This window comes from Cimex lectularius, unplaced genomic scaffold, assembly GCF_000648675.2.
Source record: "Cimex lectularius strain Harlan isolate CLEC.00 unplaced genomic scaffold, Clec_2.1 scaffold308, whole genome shotgun sequence".
Classification (NCBI taxonomy): domain Eukaryota; kingdom Metazoa; phylum Arthropoda; class Insecta; order Hemiptera; family Cimicidae; genus Cimex; species Cimex lectularius.
This window is the reverse complement of record NW_019392998.1, coordinates 88677-112915: the sequence shown is the minus strand read 5'-3', so window position 1 is coordinate 112915 and position 24239 is coordinate 88677.

Below are 24239 nucleotides of genomic sequence, written 5' to 3'. Positions count from 1 at the left end.
ATATTGCAAACTTCTGGTTCAAGGTGATGCTTTTCCATGGTTAAAGTGAATACAACCATACTAAAATAGAGATCACGCTACTAATATTTATTACGACCTCTGCGCGGATTTCCTTCTCATCGAACAACCCGTGTCACATCAGTGCCGCAACTCAAAAAGTTTAAGTAAAGAAAAGAAATAACGAGACCTAACCCAAATAAATTAAAACAACTATCTTTTAAAATAAGTGTATTAAAATTTAACAAAATATAAGTGATCTGTGATACACGTATCTCTTTCCCATTTACATTAAAAAAAGAAATGTTGCATCCACAAAGTTGAATTAAATGTCCTTTCATCGTCCTTTCGGGTTCCCACAAGTCCTGCTCGAAGCCCGTCTCGGGGGGATTAGCTTATCCTCACACAAAGGATAATCGTTGTTGTTAAAAAAATGGTTAAAAATCAAAATTATAGAACAAAAACTCCATAGAGATTTTTTATGATCTTGGTTATTTTCACTCTGATTTCAAAAACGTGAACTGCCAATATATTATTTTATTAAATGCTGGTCGATTTTTAACTTTCTTTACTAGGCAAATTGCTGGAACAATTATTGTTACGAAGATTTCTTTACAACAGGAGCTGTTCATGTTTTATACCTGCGAATTCATAACTACCCAGCCAAGAATAAACATGGACGGTGATATCATTGGATATCAACAGAGCATTGGATTTACTTAAATGCCCAGAGATAGGCAGCTTCCCAAATAATTTGTACAATCTAATCAAAAGTCATTTAAACAACTCTGAGACCTATAAATTAATTTATTAATTCATAAAATAGTGTCAGTTTTTGACTTGTAGTACTAAAATCAACTTTTTACCACAAAATTTACAACTGAGACCTGAAACATTCCTATCCAATAAGGTGAGAAGGGATATCTTTCAAAAACAACTTGGTGTTTAGTGGTGCAATAGAAGTTCGATTTGGTCTCGAGAGAAGAATTATTTATTTACATGCCAATTTACCGAGCCGTCAAACAAAAATAGAATTTCACGACAAATTTAAAAAAAATCTAATATTTATTATATGAATAACAGATTATTATTATACATAAAAACCCCGATTATAAATTTGTAATAAAAAATAATAATTTCTTAAAAATTTTGCTATCTAAATGACTGATTTGTTTCCGTTTTAGAGCCTTAAAGCTCAATAAATCACTCGAAATGGTACAAACTTGGGCTCTATAATAAGTCAGAACCGGAAATAAAAAGTAAAACCTTTGAGATGGTTTTGTTTATTTCATCCTTATTTTTCTAACTCAAAGAGTAAGTACGCCGCTCTCCAGAAATTGTAAAATAGTTGAACTTGGATAAAATTTAGAGGTTTTATGAATTGGCATTAATCTATTTTTATATACATATAAATAGATAGAAAAAGATAGAAACACAATGTTTTCAAAAAATTATTTACGTTAGATAATTTTTTCTACTCTCATGTAATATCACAAGAACACAACAATGACAACATGAACAATGAAAAAACAATGACACATCTACAGAGAAAACAAACACTATGAGCCCTGAAGATGATATCAATAAAGATCGAAACGTTGACACGATAAAGAAAATGTTTTTCTAAAACCTACGTCACACCAGACCGCATCTCACGATCTCCAAATAATCATTAACTAACGGTCACTAAACACCGCGCGTTTACACACACACACTCACACTCAGACTCACACACACACACACACACACACACACACACACACACACACACACACACACACGCACGCGCGCGCGCACACACACACACACACACACACAAAATAGTTTTAATAGTTTTACTCGTAACGGCGTTTATACGTCTGTAGCTTCCCATTGAAGATGTGAAGCCATATAGTAATTATTATAACATATTAACAAATGAATAGATTACTAGAGAATTTAATGTGTACAACCTCTAAGGAAACAGGATTTAATTCATGCCCCATGAAAAAATTGAATGTAAAAACCCGGCCTAATGTTAAGATTTAAAGTCTGTTACTGTCTCTCGAGTTGGAGGGGAAAAATGTATGCGTGGAAAATTGGAAGAAGTGTATTCTTTTGTGGGCAGATGCCAATAAAGTGAGACGAAGCGGAAGAAAACCGGGTTTAATAAAAGGATGGGGCCCGTACTGCACGATACTGCGTTTCTTTTTTAGGAAGATTTTTAGAAAGGTAAATCTCCGTAAGGCGATGTTCCATTCCGAGTCCCCCTTCTTACAATTTTATAGTAGTATGCTAAGTGTATGTTTGCACCCAAGGCACATACCGGATTCTTTATTAGTATGTACTTTTGTTAACATTCGGCTTTTTTTCCTAGAAGATTTCAACATTTTATTACAACTTCTATAATGTTTATTGCCAATTTTGAGAAACTTATTGTTTGTTTTCTTCTATCAATAAATATTTAATTTTTGTGTGGAATTTTTCGATGCTGTCCACAAGGTTCATCTCGTTTGTGCACTTCCTCCAATTCCCTTCTTGTAAATTACCTGGTATGAATTAGATCAATGCAAATAATCCGTTTCAAGACCCTTGGGCTGACGAACGGTGATTAGAATTGGGCCTCCTAGAACAAATTTAATTAAGGGGACAAATCAGCCTTTGGCCGAAGTTCAAGAAGGGCGCCGACAACGGGAAATTCCAAGCATAATCTGGCAACCACCTCCGGATCGCTTATAAACAACGGATTATGCTGGTAAACTCCCTCCTGCAAAGGATTTTACCGCAATTTCTAGACTAGCTAGATTTGGCAAAATACTATTTTTAACCGCTGGATTTTTTATTTATTTAAGGAGTTAACAAGAAAAATGCTATTTATACAAATGGATCTAATTTTATTTTTGATTTACGAAATTTAAATATATTTTTTTGTAATACTTCCACGACGGATGACAGTCTAAAAGGAAAAAAGATAAATAGAATATATCAAAGAGAAAAATTAATATTTGCCATTTAATCACCGATGAAGATATAAATAAATTGACCTTTTCAAAAAACATCTCTCGTCATTCATGTCGTATTGCAAAAATGGGTTGTTATTTGAAATAGATAGATGACCTCCTCCTACCCCCTGGGGAAAAAGATCCGAAAAATGTACAAAAATATTTTTCTCCAGCCTTTTTATAACCCATTTTTGGAGTTTTTAAAGAAATAATTGAAGGGCGGAGAGAAAAAAATTCCTAAGAAATTGGAATATTCCTTTTCGACAAGCAGCGATAATAGTTGAACAATACCTTTTAATTTATTTCAAGAGTAAACACGGAAAAGTCATTAACCATGGGCTTGTGCGTTATTTGCTCAATGCTATCTCAACATTAAGCATAGTTAAACGTTTAATTACTGTATCCTGTTGAACTAAATGACACATATTTCATAATGCAGTGACGGTTTTTTTAAACTTCTGCATCCCTAGAAAGACATTTCACCCTTAACTGTACAAAATATAAATATAGCAATCTCATTTTAAGTAAACCAAATTGTAAAATGATACAAACAAAAATGAAAAAATTATATTTATTGATAAACGTGTAAAATCCGTGTGAGAAAGCGGGAAAATAAGAGTGACCGAGATAAATAAATAAAGAGATAATTAGATAGATAGAGAGAAAGAGAGAGAGAGGGAGAGAGAGAGAGAGAGAGAGAGAGAGCGTGAGAGAAAGAGATTTTGATTTGATTTGTTAAAAGATTTAAATGATTAATTTTTACAAATCTCGCAGAGTTAGGCCAATTTGATCATTCTTACACTTAACGAGAAATTAACATTTTACTATTTGAACTTACATTCCTTGCGCGTCTAGATGATCATATGTATAAAATGATAAAAATAAAGCTGAATTTGAGCAGTAATGATAACTAAAATAACATTTACAATTAATTAAGGTTTTAGTTGAGATGAAAAAAAGTTAATGGCACGAGCGGGTTTCGAACCCACGATCTTCGGCTAGATAAGCCGCTGCTCTACCACTTGAGCTATCGTGACCTCGGTCCACTCTGAAATTGAATATGGACCTAAAGGCCTTTTTAGTTCAATTTGACCTTCTGAAGTATTGACTTTTTTCATAGGTCACCCTGCTTATCATTTTGATATTTTCTGTTATTTTTTTTTTACAAACAAACAAGGCCAAAAAATTCTTAAAATACCCGTTTAATACAAGAAGAATTTTTTCAAAAAGGAGGGAAAACTCATAAGGTGGGGTTGAGATGGGAAGTTGGTGTCCGAGTAGATCGAGGTCACGATAGCTCAAGTGGTAGAGCAGCGGCTTATCTAGCCGAAGATCGTGGGTTCGAATCCCGCTCGTGCCATTAACTTTTTTTCATCTCAACTAAAAACCTTCATTAGTTGTAATAATTTAATTGGTCAAGCGGACCACGAAATTAGTGAATTTAAATAACATTTACATTCATTTAAACGTGATAAATCAATAAAGAAAGAAATTATATAATTACGAAATTTACTAACAATGTTATAGATTGCATACACAAATAATTAAATATACATCACCTGACAAAACTGTAATAAATCAATTAATGAACAAATCCGAAAAAGAACTTACAAATTAATTCAAATTAACATACAATATGCCATAATAATTTGAATACTTGACAGATATAATAATTTCAATTATTAATCATTTTTCAATAGTAGTTTTACAGAAAGTTCTTTGTAGATGATCAGCATTTTCAAAATTTTTAGCCATTCCGTGCAGAAATACAACTGCGGATATAGTCATCAGAATTTTAAAGAAATATATTTGTTATCAAAACGGTTTACCAACTTACATCGTATCGGACCGGCGTACTTCAGATCACTAGAATATAAACACTTTTAATTCAATCTGTGAAAAACACATACTATAAACATTTCATATACGCACAAGGAAATTTAGCGGAACGTTATATTTCGGGAATTAAATAATCAATAAATTTCACTTTCAACTTTCACCCAAATGAACATAAAAACTGGGAAGACAACTTATTCTTAATCATAATAGCTCTCAATTCTGTTGAAATGATTCTTCCAAACACAGGCCATCTTGTATATTCTTAGGAAGAGATTGTTAATACCAATTGACTTAAAATTAAGCGTAGAAAATTATATTTCTCTCTATTCACCCGAGGAATTGGAAAATTTGTATTTGCCAACTTTACAAACCTTGAAAAAACACACAAGGAAAGTCTTAAGAATTGTAAGAATGAAAGAGCGCACACACTACCTAAAATCACCTTATAGAATGCTGATTGTAAAATATTCAGACTTGATAATTTCATGCGATAACACAAAACGGCCATTAAAAAAATAATAATGCAGTGAGGACTCGTTAAAAAATCTAATCCTTCGTTGATCGCGCTTCGGAGGCCATTATTACCATTTTCCTTAAGGGGCCCCGTTTGCTTAAATTCTTCAAAAACTCTGTTAACAGTCTAAAAGGCTTTGGCCAAAAATAACGCGGGCGATAAAGTTCGAAACTACTTGAGTCCGCTCTTTACTTAAGACGTTCAAGGTAAGTGCTGACTTGGGATAATTTGGAGTGCAAACAAACTACATCCCATCCCCCAAGACTTTTCTTTTCTACTTGAATTTTTATTAATTTCGCTCTGTCTTATCCTTAGGCGCTCATGTTGTGAAGTTTTTAAATCGCTTATTACTGCAATTAAGCGGTGATTATGTTTCCCTCTGGCTTCAATCCAACCTGCGGTAGCAAGTATTATTTTACATCGGATTGTATTCAACGGCTAAAACAATTTGGGTAATTATCGAGAGGAAATTTCCAAATATTTAACAGGGTGGTTGGCCAATTCAGGCCTCGGTTCGTACCATACAATTTTCATTAGTTCACGGAGACCCACCAATCCAGGCAACACTATATCAACAATCTAACAACTTTGACTAAATTAACCTATCAATCATCATTGTTTCTTATAAAATAGTCATAAAATTTTTAGTAAAATGCAAAATGTATTTTTTATTTATTGCTCATGCTAGAGATGTAGGTAAAAGTTTAAACAAATTTATTGGCAATAATATACAACAAAAATTACTCGATAGGTGGGTTTGTAGCGGAGAGTAGAGTACCACTAAATTGCGTTAGACATTTTAACTGCCTAAATGAATGTATTTATTAGCGTGATCTCGAGTGCGTGCGTGGGCGGGGATGTGTTTGTAGCGGAATATAGAATCCTTCACGGACCCACCAAATGAGGCTTGTTTCTTAGGGTAATTGTGTTTTGAGTGACAGGGGAATAGGGAAAACGCAAGGGTCTGCAAATGACAAGGAAGCAGAAAAATAATAATCTAAAAATCAAATATATACAATAAAAAAATAATACTGTTAATACATAAATAAATAAAATGTTATCAAATTATTCCGTTATAAAATTGGTTCTTGTACTACATTTTATTTTTACTTTTTAAATTGGCCTTAGGGTGTCCTATTACCCGTGGCTCAATTTGCAAAGTTCAGTTCTTTGGATTTTTTTGCATTTATTATGACTTTTATAACTCCCATATATTGTAGCAACAAGCAAATTAGATAACAGACATAGTGACAGTCTAGTATGTTCCACATGATGAGGAGAAATCACCCAACAGTGACATTCACTCACGTTGAGCCAATCAATCTCTCAAGAGATCTGTCGGCCACACCGCTTCAAACGACGTGCGGGATTTCCAGAAATGTTAGCACAAGAAAGCTGTTGAACAAGTAGATTGGGATGAAGGTTTACATGTTTTTGAAAGGTTTTGTATAGGTATTTAATAATGTCAATTATAAAGGAGATTTGAAATTCATTGTGATTTGTTGGGTTTTTACGTAGAAGGGACAGTTTAATATTATTCTTGGAATTTTTAATCGGATGGATTTGGATTTGTAGGAATTGGATTTTTACGTTGAACACCAAACTTCAATCCGTTTCCATTTTGGTCTCAGGAGTGTCTTGTAAATGGTGTGTTTGTTAGTAAGTTTAAAATCTATTGTCAAGTATTATAAGGAGCAGTTTGTAGCGTTGGTTAGTTTTCTGTCTTTTCAGTCGTGTACAGTGATTCCAGGTTAGTATTCTTTTATCAATGTAAAGACCCAGGTATCGCAGAATATCTACGATTGGAATGGGTTTTCCATTGAACAGGGAAAAAGATTCATAGATCATTCATTTAATAGGATTGTGATTACTCATAAAAATGTAAGATTTTTCCAGATTATTTTGCATGAATATGCTTATTTATAGATGAGCATAATGATTTCCAAAAGGATCTTTTTACTTTTAAAATAATTTTGTTCTCGTGCATATTTTCAATTACATACAATGTTAGGGAGGGGCAGAGATTTTCTAGCTAACATAATTTTATCACTTCTTTTGTTAATTAGTAGCAATCACACTCTGTTGTCCACCAGTTTTCCGTCAGTTTCATATCTTTTAGTGAACTAGTAAAATAGCGTTGATTCTAAAAATTTAATAATTAAGAACGTTACATGCCTATAACCGTCCCAACAGGCAACGATTATTTACATTTGTAACGATGAACTAGATTATCGACCTGCTGGATACAAGAAGTCCAAGAAGTCTTTTCAAGCTACCGAAATTGCAAGCTACCAACAATTTGTTAGTAGACAAATTAATAAATGCGGAGCTTATCACAAAGGCTAAAGGAATAAGTCTTAAAACTTATACAGCAGTGGCTCCAAAAATATATGGTCTACCCAAGATACATAAAGAGGATGTACCGCTCAGACCTATAGTCTCATGTATCCATGCTCCAACTTACAATCTGTCAAAATGGGTTCATGAGGTTCTGTCGGTCTTATGTGTGGATAATAGGTACAATGTCAGGAACTCTTTCGATGTGAAAGAAAAACTAAATAATATAACGATAGAGGAGGATGAATTACTTGTGTCGTTTGATGTTAAATCCCTTTTCACATCAGTACCTCTGGGTTTGGTCAGTTACATCATTCAAAGAAGGTGGGGTGAAGTCGAGGTGTCTTACCCTAGTTTAAATATTGAATTGTTCATGGAGGTGGTGTCTTTCACTTCAATGAATGGTTTTTTCAAATTTGAGGAAGGAATTTATAAACAAAAGGATGGGGTCGCTATGGGGGGCGTTTTGTCGCCAGTCTTGGCTGACCTCGTCATGACAGATTTATTAGATTGGCTTGGGACCCAATTGCCGTTTGAATTAAAGCTCATGTTGAAATATGTGGACGACTTATTAAGTATAATTCCTAAATCAGAAAAGTTAAAGATCCTAACTTGTTTGAACTCATATCATGAGGCTTTACAATTTACCACAGAGGAAGAGGTGGACAGGAAACTGCCCTATCTCGACCTCTTAATAGAAAGGACGGAAATGGGTCAATTAATAACTAACTGGTATAGTAAGCCAATAAATCGGGGAAGATATTTTGATTTCAACTCTGCGCATTCTTTTTCACTAAAGTTAAATTGTGCCAAGAACCTAATTAGTAGGGTGTTGGGTCTAAGTAAAAGAAAGTTTTTGGAAGAGAATGTAAAACTAATTTTCAATTTACTTAAAAATAACCATTACCCGGTGGCATTGATCAATAGACTAATTACTGAATTCAGGCATAATCAAATTAATGTAAGTAATGACAATGTCGAATAACTCTATAAATGTTGAAAATGATTTTCCAAACCAATGTGCGATAGTACAACAAATCGAAATGGTAAATCATTGGGGTGGCAAAGCCTACTTTTTTCAAGTCTATCACATACATACCTGAAGTGCTCAAAAATTAAAAAGACTCTTCAGACATAAGATTGGGGATGTAGGCATTGCTTATAAATATAATAACATGTATTACATGCAAATCTGAAAACAAAAGAACCAATCGGATCACTTTGCAATGTGGTCTATCAGGTGTCGTGTGGGGAATGCAATGTCAACTATGTAGGTCAAACAAAGCAAAAATTGTCTGCACGGTTGAACCAACACAGGTTGGATTGCGACAATAAAAAGAAGATATCTGGACTTGCTACCCATGCGTTAAACAATAATCACTTTTTCAAGTTCGACTCCCCGAAAATTTTGGCCGGGGAGTCGAACTTGGAAAGGAGATTATTGACTGAGAAAGTTTATATCAGTGTCACCCCAAATACTTGCAATCTACAAACTGATAGGTTGGGATCCATTTCGGTCTTTGCAGGTCTCCTAAATGAATACAGGATTTCTAAGCAAAGGAGGGAAAGTAGAACATCGCCCTAGTGGCGGATTTTATGTTAACTAGGAGAAAAAACGATTGTTTCCCGTATCCTTTGTTTCCCCTCGTCGTAGAGATTGTTTTTATCGGTTTTTATTGATTTGATCTGTGATCCTACTTTATTGTTATTTAAATTTTAAAATAAGTTAATTGTATATGTATATATATATTTGGGAAACGTACTGTGATCATTTGTACCTGAAAAACTAAAAAAAGGTGGATTTTATTGGTTTTTTAGACTTATATGAGGTAACCTTTCTCGACCACGTTTTTTAACTTTATTTTTACTGTAATTTTAGCTATAATTTTTAATTGTTAATGTATTCCATTTAAATCAATATTTAGATGCTGAGCCGAAAAAAACATAATGTACTTCAGTGCCCAAAACACCATGTTGTTTAATTTCCTATTAAGGTTTTAAAGTAAGATATCCAATTATTGTTGTAATTATTGTTTTATCATATTTTAATTGTTTGTTTATATGATAATAAAACAGGCCCTGAAGATGACAGTATAAAACTGTCGAAAGCTCGGCGAAAACCGTAAGGAGGTTTTCCCTGTTTTGACCTCTTCCGAAGATCCTCTGAAAAGACTTATTATTTACATTATTCAGACGCTAACTAAACTAAAAGAAAATACATGTCTCGAGAAGATGTGCCTTGGATTCCGTCATAACAAAAGTTAAATTTATTAATTCACTACATTCGTGGTCCGCTTGACCAATTAATATACATGACAATTAATTAAGGTTTTAGTTGAGATGAAAAAAAGTTAATGGCATGAGAGGGATTCGAACCCACGACCTTCGGCTAGATACGCCGCTGCTCTACCACCTGAGCTGTCGTGACCTCGATCCACTCGGACATCAACTCCCCATCTCAACCCCACCTTATGAGTTTTCCCTTCTTTTGCCAAAAATGTCATATCTAGCCGAAGGTCGTGGGTTCGAATCCCTCTCGTGCCATTAACTTTTTTCATCTCAACTAAAAACCTTAATTAATTGTTAAATTTATTTCTAACATTTATAGCTTTCTTCGTTCCGTTATTGCGCTCTCTTTCTCTTTCTTTCTCTTTTTTTCTCTATCTACCACATTTTTACTTTATTTTCTCACACTCTCTATTTTACGCTTTCCAATTTCATCTATAAGTTTCTCTCACATTATTAATAATTTTTGTTTCTAGCTTTAACAATCTTTCTTAATTTGTCTCACCCTTTTAAAATATTTTACACACTTGCTATTACCATTTTCTTAAGCCAGATTTTTCAGTTTTTGCGTCAGGATGACCAAATTACAAACGTGGAATCATTGCTTGGCTAAGATAGAAGCGAAACTACCAATAATAAACAGTAAAATCTATCAGAACATAGTGATGGTTTACCGGTCTGCCATATCCAGGCAAAAAATCTGGAAAAATTAAAAACACTTAGTTTCAATAAAACGATATTACAATAATTTTGTAATAATGTTGTTCTTACCTTTCAATACGTTCCTGTTTAATTTTTTTATTCTTTATCCACTCTATACAGCTGGGTTCCATGAAACTGGGCGTTTTTAAGTCAAAACACCTGGACAGTAGGAGCAGCAGCACTCCAAATTCGATTTATGTACATAAATAAAAAATATTTTAAATGGAAATGTATTTTTGGCTGTGTCCGTCTGAGGAATGCAGTGGATAATAAGATTAAAAATCCATTATCTGTTTAAAGCCTTGCGAACGGAAATGAAAGCAAGGAACGTCCTGGTAGAGAATTATTCTACAAATCCGCCTATCAGCCTATGTAATGTGTAGTGATTAGCACATAACCATCTAGGCCGAAACGATTAACAATTGATCCCAAACTGAAGTGCAAAATACTTAATAGCCTAATGAAAAACGGGGATTCTAAAATTTAGCTATTTTAGATAACGTATGTATATCAATAAGAAACATAATTAATTAATAATTTCGTCGACCAATTTATCTAGTCTGTGTCTTCTCGTTGTGTTTCTATGTTCGTTGCGTTTGATCTTTTTAAAATCTTCAGTGTTGGGACTATATGATTTTTACTTACTTAAGTCTCTTTTATAAGGGGATACTTTTTTTAATGTGACGCTAGGCTGTTTAAGTTGTGATCAGTTTCTCTACGATGGTTAAAACGGGTATTTGTCACTATTTTTGGTTTCGATAATATTAAAAACATTCACAAAAAAATTAATTAAGGTTTTTAGTTAAGATTAAAAAAAAGTTAATGGCACGAGCGGGATTCGAACCCACTATCTTCGGCTAGATACGCCGCTGCTCTACCACTTGAGCTATCGTGACCTCGATCCACTCGGACATCAACTTCCTATCTCAACCCCACCTCATGAGTTTTTGAATCCCGCTCGTGCCGTTAACTTTTTTTCATCTCAACTAAAAACCTTAATTAATTGTAATGTATTAATTGGTCAAGCGAACCATGAAATTAGTGAATTTAATTCACAAAAAATAACTGGTTACCGTATTGAATATATGAACTTTGTTTTTCCACTCTTATTTGATTTTACCTTGTTATTTACTGGACAAAGGTAGATTTATACATTTTATCCTTTGCCATTATATTCATTGTTTTGATTTTTTAAAAATTAAATTGTTTAAAGCATTGTTCCATATTTTTGTTTTTATGAATTTGTAACCATCGTATTATGTGTGTGTGTGTGTGTGTGTGTGTGTGTAAAAAATAGACCTGCCATAAAATTCAAGATTTACTTTACACGCACGATTTCATTTATGGACCGGCTGGACCGCCCTTAAATCCTCCGTGTTTCCGGGATGTTTATCAACTCTTCATAGTCCCTTTCTCATTTTATCTCGGTTATTTGCCGCATTTCTTTCGTATTTCGCCCCTCTTGTCGCCGTAACATGACGAAATGAAGTGAGGGACTTTTCCCGCCGGGTCTGACATCTCGAAATCTTTGCGGTACAATAAATTACCCATCGGCGGACATTGAATTCTGTTTCAACCGCAGGAATTTCAATGAAAAGGTGGACGGAACGTGAATTTTAATTAAGGATGTATGTACGTCGATCTGATGTTAATAGACAGAACATTTTTATTGATCATTAGTAATGATATTAACATTTGATAATTTCATTCTTTCAAACAGTATCTCAGTTCAGTTTTTTAGTTTAGTTTTTTATTTGTAGCCTATACAGATTTGTACGTACTACAAATGTGATCACTGTACATTTTTCTTATCTCACGGTCACAGCACTAATACTAATGGGAACGTTGCACCCAATGGACGCACGGTACGAGAAGCCAGCCAATACTGGCACTCAGTGTAAGGGATTAAGAGGCAAGGAGGTCTCGAGGCGATTGTCGGTTAAGTCAACGTGGCGGATTTTTGGGATGGGAATGTATGCTACGGAATCCTAGTTTACTAAGATTTCAAGAACTGTACAGTACTGTGGTGACCCAGAGGAACCACCACAGACGACCCTGTCCAGAACCTCATCACCACCCATCTCTCGCCTATCCCCCCCGGTCGGTTCGGCCCATGGAGAGAGTCCACATCCACTGGGAGGAGAGAGGGGATTCTGTTTTCTAACCTGAAGGTTGCTGGACGGCGGAAGACAAAAAAGGCTGATTGCGGAAAGGGAGAGAAAGGAAAGAGGAGAGAAAGGAAGAAAGGAGGACGTTTCCCGGACGGGACCAACCCAGGACACCGGACCACCTCAGGAATGGTAGGCAGGCCTCTTTTTCTTCGCTCCCCCCCCCTATTTCCGAAGACATTTATTTAATATTAATAAACGGATGTAAAAAAAGAAGAAAACCATTTGTGTAAATAAAGTTCTTGTGTTCTGACTGAAAGAAAATTTTGGGATCCCGAACTCAACCTCGCTCCCCAGCTCCTGACGGTAAAATTCACTACAGTACAATTTGCGAATTTAAAAGTTCAAGAAAAAATTACTCATTTGTATAATATAATTTAAAGTATATATGTGTTGTCTAGATTTACATAAAATAGCGAAATAGTCCTTCATCGCACGTCTTTTTAACCTAAATTACAAGTCGAACAATTATGAAAAAAGCTCTTTTTACGATTTTCAAGGACTTTCTAGCGATCTGCTTCCTTACAGCATTTAAACTGATGGCGCAAAATATTTAAATATGTACGGTTTGAGCTTGTTTTCGGTATACCCTCATTATGTGGGTTTGTCGGTAAATTTTACGAAATCAAAGTTCAAAAACATATCATAATATGTCCATAATCTAATTTATAGAATATGTTCTAGTTTCGTTTCATTCGCTGACTCTTCCGAAGAAGGATATCCCAAAGTACAAATTTCTTCTTTGCATGGCATCCTGATTAGATTAAAACCAATATTACTGATCGGTCGAGCAGGCTTTTTTCTTAATTTTCCGTAATAAAACATTTATTACAGTCAGTATAAACTAATATATTTAGTAATTTATGGTTATTTACAATATACTATATCTTGTGAGGATGTTAGCATATAAGGGTTAGTCTTTGGCGAGGAAGTTGTGGGCCCATTTCCTCATTAGTCGTCTGACGGGATTATGTTGGTCATGAATTAGGCTAATGACTTGAGGTAAGTGGGAGAGTTTATCGTGAAACTTAGAAAATTTGGTTTGGATTAATTTATTTAAAAAGGCTATTTTAAGGTCGTTCTGGGGAGGTGCTATTGGAGATATAGAAGAGCATTGACTGTGATTCTGAGAAGAGAAATTGGAAGAACCTGCTGGATATTGGCAGGTTTATAGCGGTGGACCATAGTTCTTGTTCATATGACCAAATCAGTTTTTTTTTTAATATGTTAGATTGGTAGTTATTTGTGTGTATAAGTTCCCCATGTTAAGCTTGAGAAAAAATCGATCCCATGGTTGCGTACGCAGTCGGATTTAGGGATTGGAATGTTATTAAGGAATTTTGTGTGAGGTTATGCTACGGAGGGTAACTGTAAAGTTGAACTGTTGAATTTCTTTTCATTAATTTTTGACCTCTAAAGTATTCTCCATTCGTCCATTCGGTGAACATGTGCCTGGAGCTCCTCGTAATTGCATGATCGTGGTAAGAGGAAAGCACGGCTCTGTTGTCTGCAAAGGATGCAAAGAACAAAAAATGTGTAGTTGGGATGTCTGAGATGAGATGAGGTAAAGGACTGGCCTGAGTACACTGCCAATTTTTTTTAACCTTGCAGAGTATATTACAGAATATACTTTAGCTTGTTTTAATATTTTTTCATGTATTTAGGACGATGGACAGAAACCTTAATTGTTTAATGAAGTTTCATGCTTCAGTGCAAATATTCTAATATTGCTTTCAACAACTGTAGACAAATATACATTGTTGTATAAATTGAAAGAACATTTCAAAATTAGTTGTTAAAAAGAACATTATCTATATGCCGTGCAAATATACGTTTTTACCAACCCTTTTTTTAATATTCTATAAATAATCAAAATTGTTTTAATTTTTCATTTTGTATCGAAATAATTTTATGTTAAAAACTGTCATTTATTACGTTGATTATCAGGAAAGGAAATAAAGGTGTTTATGTGAAATTTGTTTTAAACTGAAATGAGTGGATTATTTTTCAAATAAATAGCTGTTTTTTTTTCGTTTTTTAAAAATGATTTCTAATAAATTTATATATATATATATATATTTGGTGATATTTATTTTCCAAAATTGACTTTACTTTTTGTTTACGTGTACAGCGTCATTCAATTTTACTATATATCTGCAGTAAAGGTTAACTAACTCCTCAAATATTGTCACACAGCTCATAGAAAATCATGTTTTTTAAATTGAAATCTTATTGTATTGTAAATTCCTATCTGGGCTTTTTTAAAAGGTTGTGATACACATTTATACTTTTTGTTTCATGCTAATAAATTTTCCTAAGGGATTTTATTACACGATTGTCTCCACGCTTGTTTCAAAATAATTGGTCTAGAAAATAGATAAACAATGGTTTCAATATAACGTAGAGCTTGGCGGAAAAAAATGTAACATATTTGAAAAAGTATTAGTTACCCGGAGAAGGATCTCTCATGATCTAGCAGGAAAATTCTTGTTGCCACCTAATTTATGCGATAAAAACGGTACAAAATTATTTGTATTTCAGGTTGTACTTGATAAACTATTATTTAATTGAAAAGGTATTTTTTCATCCAGAATATGATTTAAAGACGAGTATTTTCGTTATTTGTGATCTGTTTGTGTTGATCTCTCTTTTCAGCACATGCAATTTTTTATGTTGCCGAAAATATCTGGACAAACTAGTTAGTTCCCACAATGTTGTTATTTAGGGATTACAAAGTTTTGTTTGAAAGTCTGTATTTCATAAGTTAGCAGTTATAATGTAAAATAAAAAAATATATTCACTGTAGAATAGTGTGTTCTGGCAGACAAATAAGTTTTTTACTTATTAGAAAGCCACAAGATCAGAAAATTTGTGTTTCATTACACAAAACAAACTTAAGATAAATTTACTTGTACTATATTATTGAATAATTTGTAAGATCGTCAATCAATATTCTTTTCTCCAAAAGTGATTTAAAAAATCTTTTTAAAAATATTAGTATATATTTAAACTAATTTTTTTATATTGTTGGCCTAAGCCTTGAAAGAGCGAAGGTTATGTTTTGTTTTCATTCAACAACAGCTGATGAAACTTTTTTTAAAGAGAGTAATGAAAAACGAACTTTTATGAGGTTATTTTGATTATCACTGTTAATTCCCCTTTATGTTATGGTTGGTATTAATACATAACAATTTTAGGATAAACATAATATAATAATTCACTACTTTCGTGGTCCGCTTGACCAATTAATACATGACAATTAATTAAGGTTTTTAGTTGAGATGAAAAAAAGTTAATGGCACGAGAGGGATTCGAACCAACGACCTTCGGCTTGATACACCGCTGCTCTACCACCTGAGCTATCGTGACCTCGATCCACTCGGACATCAACTCCCCAACTCAACCCCACCACTTCATTCACGAAAGTAGTGAATTAATGATTTAAAAATGAAGTACACTTCACTAAAGCTCTCCGTCGCCATTTCAATTGTCGTCGAGAATCCAAACCGATTACACGACATTTGAAAAATGGCAAAAGGAGGGAAAACTCATAAGGTGGGGTTGAGATGGGGAGTTGATGTCCGAGTGGATCGAGGTCACGATAGCTCAGGTGGTAGAGCAGCGGCGTGGGTTCGAATCCCTCTCCTGCCATTAACCTTTTTTCATCTCAACTAAAAACCTTAATTAATTGTCATAATATATTAATACTTACACGAATGTTTATTTTTATACATTTTATAGTTAAAATTTATTTTGAAAATTACTCTAATATGTAGCTTTTTTTGCTTTGTTCCCGTTAGAGTTTGATGTATTGATACCGCATATTTTTTTTAAGAAGTTCGATATCCCTAATAATTAAATTTATAGTTTAGTAAGCAGTTTGGAATACGAATCGGATCACGTCAATCGAGACACAAGACCTACCACTTTGAGGAGAATAAGTGGTGAAAAATCCACACCTTGGAGGCGAATTTTAGCACAGGAGGTGCTCTGATATCGTACTGGATCTCGTTTGAGTCTTATCTTTTTTTTTACAACCTTTAAAAGACTGCCTTTAGTTGCAAGCGGGCTTTGAGAATATAAAAAATCCGCTAAATATGCAGTACTAGTATTAGCCCTGGGTTTATTATTATTATTTTAAAAAATCGGTAATTCATATTTTGTTGTTTATTCATACTATATATAATTTTATTGTTACATTAATGACCACATATTTATTTTAATGGGAAACCAAATTAAACAAGTTCAGAAATTCATAACTTCTAATAAAAATGGTTTAAATATGATCGTTTGAAGTAATTTCACAAAAACAAAGGAAAATCTTTCGTGATCGATTGAAATTTAATTAAAAATTTATTGCTTAGTTATGCTCGTATTAACTGACCAAAAAGCCTAAAGGCTTCTAGGCACCGACTGAATAAGAGATCGGATTTCGTCTTGTGAAACACAAACCCATTCTTCTCAAAGAGCGATTTGAAGCTGATCAATACTTTTTGGAAGCAGCGAACGATGATTAACCCGTCTTTTTATCATGCCCATAAGGGATATAAGGAATTCAGGTCAAGAGAATGTGCTGCCAATTCATTGTAATAATCCGTACTTCCTTGAAGCAATGGGTGACTTCTCGATCTACGTGCATTCGAGCATAATCATGTATTAACACAACGAGGTTTCCAATAAATGGAGCGACTGATACCATAACTTCCTGAACAACTTCAAAGTACCTTAGTACAGAGATCAGAGATCCATTTTGTATGATAATCAGTTCGGTACGTTGATTCCACGCCTGTGAAAAGACTGTGACTCACGCATGGCACTTGAAGCAAAGCTTCTCCACGTCTTCTCCTGGCCCCGGTTATATGATAGCCACAAACCAAACCGGCTCTCAAAGAGAACAGCCACCCATGTTCAAGTGTCAAGCGTGTGTTCAATAGACGCCATTATCCTCCCTGCCTCTCCAGTAATAGAGAACCTGATGCGGGACTTCTAGAGACCATGCTTGCCTCAAGAAGCCTTCTGATGACGTTTTTAGAGCACCACCCTTTCATTACGGGTCGTTTGAAGTTGACTTTTTTCAAGGAAGCAATTAAGCGGTAAGAGATAGAACTATCGTCTCCAGCCGTCGTACATCGCAGTCGACCATTATCTTTCATTGTGGATGAGCGCGGCACACCAAAGACTTGGGCAATGGAAGTTTCGGACGCTACGTACGTCATTGGCCAAAGCATCTTCCCGGACAAAATCTTCTCTACTAAAGCCATACTTTAAAACAAAAAATTTACTCCAAGTTTCATCAAAGAAAACCATTTAAAAATCCAATTATCGCCCTTGATAAGTTGACACTGGGAAGAGTCAAACTAAACGGATTTTCTTTATTTATTTCTAAAAATTGTAAAAGGATTAGTAACACTCTATTACTCAACAAACGTTTTGTTTAAGTTGTAAGTCAACAATTAATCTTTATACCCAGTTATTATGGAAAATAAGCAAATAAATACAAGTGTCCGTTAATTTTTTTCTTGTTAAAGGTGTAAGAGCAATATATGTTTTTTTCTTCTTAAAATTAATTTCCAGTTGTCAGATTTTTTAATTGTCACTCCGCTGATTGATCTTTGAGTTAATTTCATCTGGTTATCGTCTAGAATATTGAAAGGGTGTTGAAAGAGGTGGATGTTAAATTGGCAATTTAACATAATTGCCGAAAATTAGACAGTTCCACGAAGGAACAATAAATAGCATTTGAGAGTTAAATTTCTTTTGTATTTTTCTCCTGATATTTCAGTTCGTATTGGCCTCACAACCAAATGTGTGTGTACAGTAAATATACATCGAATAAATTAATTCATTCTCTACAATATAACTTTTTACATTACTTATGCATTAATTTTTTTAAATCTTCTTTTACCGTTGCTCTACTTTAAATAAAATAAACTGAAAAAGTACTTATTGTATTTGTCCCACTGCGGCCCTAAAAATCATTTGTGAAAATCACCCTTGATTATTGCCTTACCGCGTAAAGTGCACTAGCTTCGAGGTAGTTGAACACTTTCCGGGGTTCCTTTTCTCCTTAAAAGTGAATGCCATTCTGTAGTTGTACCATTTCCAGTTTAACACTTTGTAATCAAATAAGGTACTTTTAGATATTTTTATTTTTTTACGTCAGAATAGGCAAGTTTTTCTACCAAATTTTTCATTGTTTTGAGGAGGTAATTAAATGAGAAATATCCAGAATAAAAATCCATTGTTTACTTTAATTACTGCTTGCTGAGAGAGGTTGAATTTTGTTTTTCTGATTCAATGATTAAAAAACTGCATTTTTCGCACATGGTAAATTCATCCATTTCATTCTTCATCCATTTTTTTAGGTTATAAGTGAGCATTAATTGTGATATGCCAATTATGGGTTAGGCCCGGAGTGTAAGAAGGTTTTATGTTTTTGTTATGTTATTATGTATTACGAATTTTCTAGCCCTGTCGACCATATCACAGCTACCTGATTTTCTTTTTCCTTGGAGGTGAACATATTTCAGTATTTCCCGGACTTTAGTTTTAATTTGAAGGAGTCTAAAGCTTTCAGTGCTTGATTGTTTGAAAATATAAACATCTGTCAACTTAATCCCTATTTTTTTTTAAAATTTTTTGGCAAACAGTTATTACATGCATCTCAGCTTGGAAAATAGATAGTTTCGGCCCTAAAAGTTTCCCTAATTCAAAATTTGGGCCGTTTAGCTTGTTCTCCTACTAAATGTTCCATAACACTATCAATCATAATTATATCACACATTTAATACACAATAGTAGTTATTGATGGTTTCTGATTTCTTCAATTATTGTTACTTTTTTGTAAAAACAGAATGAATTACGAATTTCCTCACATTCCAGAACCGTTTGAAGAGCAGATGTTCGTATATATATATATATATATATATATATATACAGCAGACGCGTACATTTTACATGATTTTACAGTCTTATTTAATGTGAAACTGAGTGGTTTTTTAAACGGTTCTTTACAATTATAAAATTATCTGTCTGCTGCTCTTTATGCGTGTATTCTATGTGAATGGATCTATTTGTATTCAAAATTTCACAAAAATACAATTCCAACGGTTACGTTTAATTCCCATATTTACGACGGTTAGATGGTAAAGAATTGCCCTTATAGATTGATTTGGATATTTTCTGGAAAATTCGTCAAAGCGTACAACAGCTGATTAGGATCTTCTCTATTTTCTTTCAGTTGTGAGAAATAATATTAGTATTAATTAAGGTTTTTAGTTGAGATAAAAAGTCAATGGCACGAGCGGGATTCGATCCCACGATCTTCGGCTAGATACGCCGCTTCTCTACCACTTGAGCTATCGTGACCTCGATCCACTCAGGCACTAACTTCCCATCTCAACCCCACCTTTTGAATTTTCCCTCCTTTTTGACATTTTTCAAACCTGGCCAACCATTCAAAACCTTAATTAATTGTAATATATTAATTGGTCAAGCGGACCACGAAATTAGTGAAGATAATGTTAGTGTTAGAAACCACCTTCCATTCTTAATGAACTGCAAAGAATTCTTTTTTTATCCATATTCCATAAAACGGTCTCTTCCCATTAATTTATGGAAAAGGGTGTTGGTTATCTGGAAACGAATGGAAATTTATTTCAACTGGGCCGGTTCGGCAAAGTTCAATTGGTCCCGGCTTTGTAAACCTCATCCCTTTTGTTAACTAGATTCAACCCTTTAATATCGTTCTCTTATCCACACTTGGTTTTACCAGCAGAGCCTTTTTTGTACTAGAAGAGTTTCGTTTGTACCAAGTGTTCTGCATTTTTTCCTCCCTTTTAAGCAAACATAAATCATGTTTTACATAGTATAATTAACGAAAAAAAGTACCTTTAAATGTCGCTAAGGGTCGCAATGTCTTATTTAGACCATATTTGTATTTAAATTCTTTGCACATTTGTGCTCTTCTTTATTTCCTTACTTTTTGCCCAACAACTTCGTCCCTAAATCATTTACTTAATTGCTTTTAAGAAAGCTAGTAAATATATATAAATAAATAATTTAATAATAAATATATATAAGTCCTGCTCGCGGTACAAATACATCTGAGCAAGGTCGTTCCGTTAAAACTCTAAATTTTTTCCTTTTACAGAACTCCAAGTCTAGTATCAAATAATTATCATTAATAAATCCTAATCATTCCTAGTATCGCACGGATTTATCGTCCCAGGATGGCAGTTTAAAGCAACCTTTTGTTGCCGTTTTTGATGGGATGAAAAACCAGGGTTTCGTGAATATTTCTGTACCAATTTCTGTCGAGCACTAACGGTATCTGAAGGTCTTTTAGCACGATCGTTAATCCCGTCGTTTTGGAACGACTCAGAAAAACCCATCTCCATATACGGACGTCGTGGCAGAACGACTTGCCTTGAACATTTTTATTCATTATATAAAAAACGTGAAGCTGTATTCCAACCGAAGTTTTGAGGTATATTGGTTTAATAAGTGTGTGACAGTGGTGTGTGGTGGAAGCGGTCCCTTTGTCAGTCCTGTGTTTTTTGGTGAGTTGAGTTCAATGGATAAGTTTTTCGACGATTAGACAAGTCTGCTGGGTGCTAGTTTATAGCTCGGATTCCCTATTGGGAAGTGTGTGGCCTGAATCTCTCTAGAAACCTGGTTTCAGGGTTGGGTAAGATTTATTTATTTAGTTTCTCTCTTTTTATTTAAACGTCATCTGTTTTTCAATTTTTTCAAAATTTTTCAAAATCATTTGAAAGGCCCTTTCGGCCCAGTAGGCCGAGAAGGTTTTCGAAATCGATTACCCCCTGTAAATAGGACTCCCTCTCCTGTTGTTTGTACGTCTGGGGCAAGACATTTTATTATTTGTCGATTGGATGGGAAAGATAATGGCGGCCTTCACTCACTATCGCCAATAAGAATATGTAGAGTTATAAATAGAGAAGTAGGGAAAGTAGTAAACGTCAAAAAAGGCCGTGACGGATTAATTTATATTGAAGCGTTCAATGAGGAACACAGGAATAAAATAATGAAAATTAAAAGTTTAGAAAATATACCGGTAAAGGTTGAAAGAAATGTTAAATTGAACACCTCAAAAGGTGTAATTTCTTGCTGGGACTTGAAAGAGTGTCCCGATGAAGAACTCCTTGAGGAATTAAAAAGTTCTGATGTTATAAACCTTCATCGGTTAAAAAGAAAAGATGGTAGGATATCTTTTTCATGGGTTGTCACTTTCAATACCCCGTGTCCTCCAAAAGAATTGCATGTTGCCTACATGAAGATAGCCGTAAGGCCATTTATTCCTGCTCCCCTTCAATGTTTTAAATGTCTAGATTTTGGACATACAATTTCTTCGTGTGAGAAGAAGGTCTTTATGTGTGGATGTGGGCTGGAAAGGACGAAAAGACTGTTCCTTGTCAGTCTCCAGTGAGCATGAATTGTCAAGGCCCACATAACACTTTGGCGCGTTATTGCCCAAAATATAAATATGAAACCGAAATTTTGGAGCTAAAAGTGAAAAATAAAATAAGGTTCAATCCCTAATAGGCTCTGGCCTTATTCAAAAAGGGATTACCTTTGCTGAAAAAGTTAAAATGGGCACGAAAGAAAATGGATGTCAGACGGAGTCCGGGAACAACTCACTGAACGTAATCCAAAATCTGTCATCTTGCCAAAAAGAATCGAAACCAAAAATGGTAGAGACCATGGTCCAATGTTCCCTTATGGATCCACCTGTCAATGGTTTTGTCCCCATCCTACCACGCCTTCCCTTTCACCACTCAACTCTCCTCTCCCTCTTTCTATTTCTCCGATTAATGGAGAACATCAAGCACCTTTGTCCCCAAGAAATCCCCCCAAAATTACGGCGCCCCCCAAAAATAAGAGGGATTGGGAAAACGGGAGGCCAAGGAAAATAGTTGTAGAAAATCTTAAGTAGTTAGTTTAGCTAACTCGTGTTAGGTAGAAGATTGAAATTTTAGATTAATATGGAATCAATCATCCAATGGAATGTGAGAGGACTGAAAAATAATTAATGCTTTTTGAAGAGGATCATGGTGGACATGGATTGCGAATAGGTCATATCAGGCTAACCCATAATAGGCTTTTAATGGGCAACAACCTTCCAACTTGTCCTCGATGTATGAGAAGTGGAGAACGCATCATTTTGACAGTAAAACATATTTTGGTCGACTGTCCCACTTTACAACCCTTTAGGCAAAGGCTCAACCTTTCGAGTGATTTACGGGAGTTACTGGGTTCAAACCCAGTGTTTCTTTCGAAGAGCACTTTTCAGCTTTCTCAAATTTACTGGAGATTTAGGCCTTTTCGCAAATTGTTATACCATTGAATGCCTGCTAATGTTTGAATGAGAGTTGCAAGATTTCTTTTTTTTAGAAGTTTTTGAGGCTGCCGGAGGGGAAAAATGATATGAAAGAAAATACAAATTGCGGGGTAATGAACTGCAATGCATAAAATCGCAATTTAAATAAGAAAAAAAGCTCCAAAAAAAGAAGTGTTATTGTGTTTTGTTTCTTATTATTGTTATGTAGAATTAGTTTATGTATCATATTTGAATGAAAGAATAAAAGGTCAAGGATGAGCCTATACTCATGCTGAGACTGTTGCTAGTCTGACTCCATTATTGTTATTATTATTATTATTATTAGCCATACAAGCCTATGGGAAATGTTTAAATTATGGAACAAAAATTCACAATTCTCATCAAAAAAGAAACAGAAATAAATTTTATATGTAATTTAAAATGGTATTTTTGCATACATTTGGCCTTCCAAATTAAGAATTTTAAAAAGAAAAAGAAAAATTAAAGCTTGGATGGCAATAGGATAAATTAGTTTACGAGTGAATGTTTGGAGTCAGAGCTTTATAGCACTCAGAAGAGATATAGATAACCTAAGATAGAAGGTTTGGATGTTAGGGGTGAACCTTAGCCGTTAAAACGCTCTTAAAAATTAATAATAATAATAATAATAATAATATAAAGAGGAGAAGTGTCCATTTTGAGTTATAGTATGATATTTTTCCTTAGTTACGAAAATTCATTTTGTATTTCAGAGTGGACCAAAATACACAGACTTTTTTTTTATTTACCAAAGAAAGCTGCTGAGGAGTTCGTATTATCAAGTTTCAAATTAAGAAGAATTGTCTGTAGTAAGATTGGATAGGAGGAGTGTAGTGACTTATTATTTATACGTTAGAATGCTCGGTTGAAATCCACAGTTCAATTCCGTACGTCCTGAGTGTATGTAGCCAAGCAGTATTATAAGTTTTATTCAATCCAAGTGTGGGGTACTCCAAGTAAGTCGTTAAGTCTTAACCACTGTATTACAGTTTTGACGTAATAATGTTTTGATAGTGTCCGTCCTGATGATGGGTGGG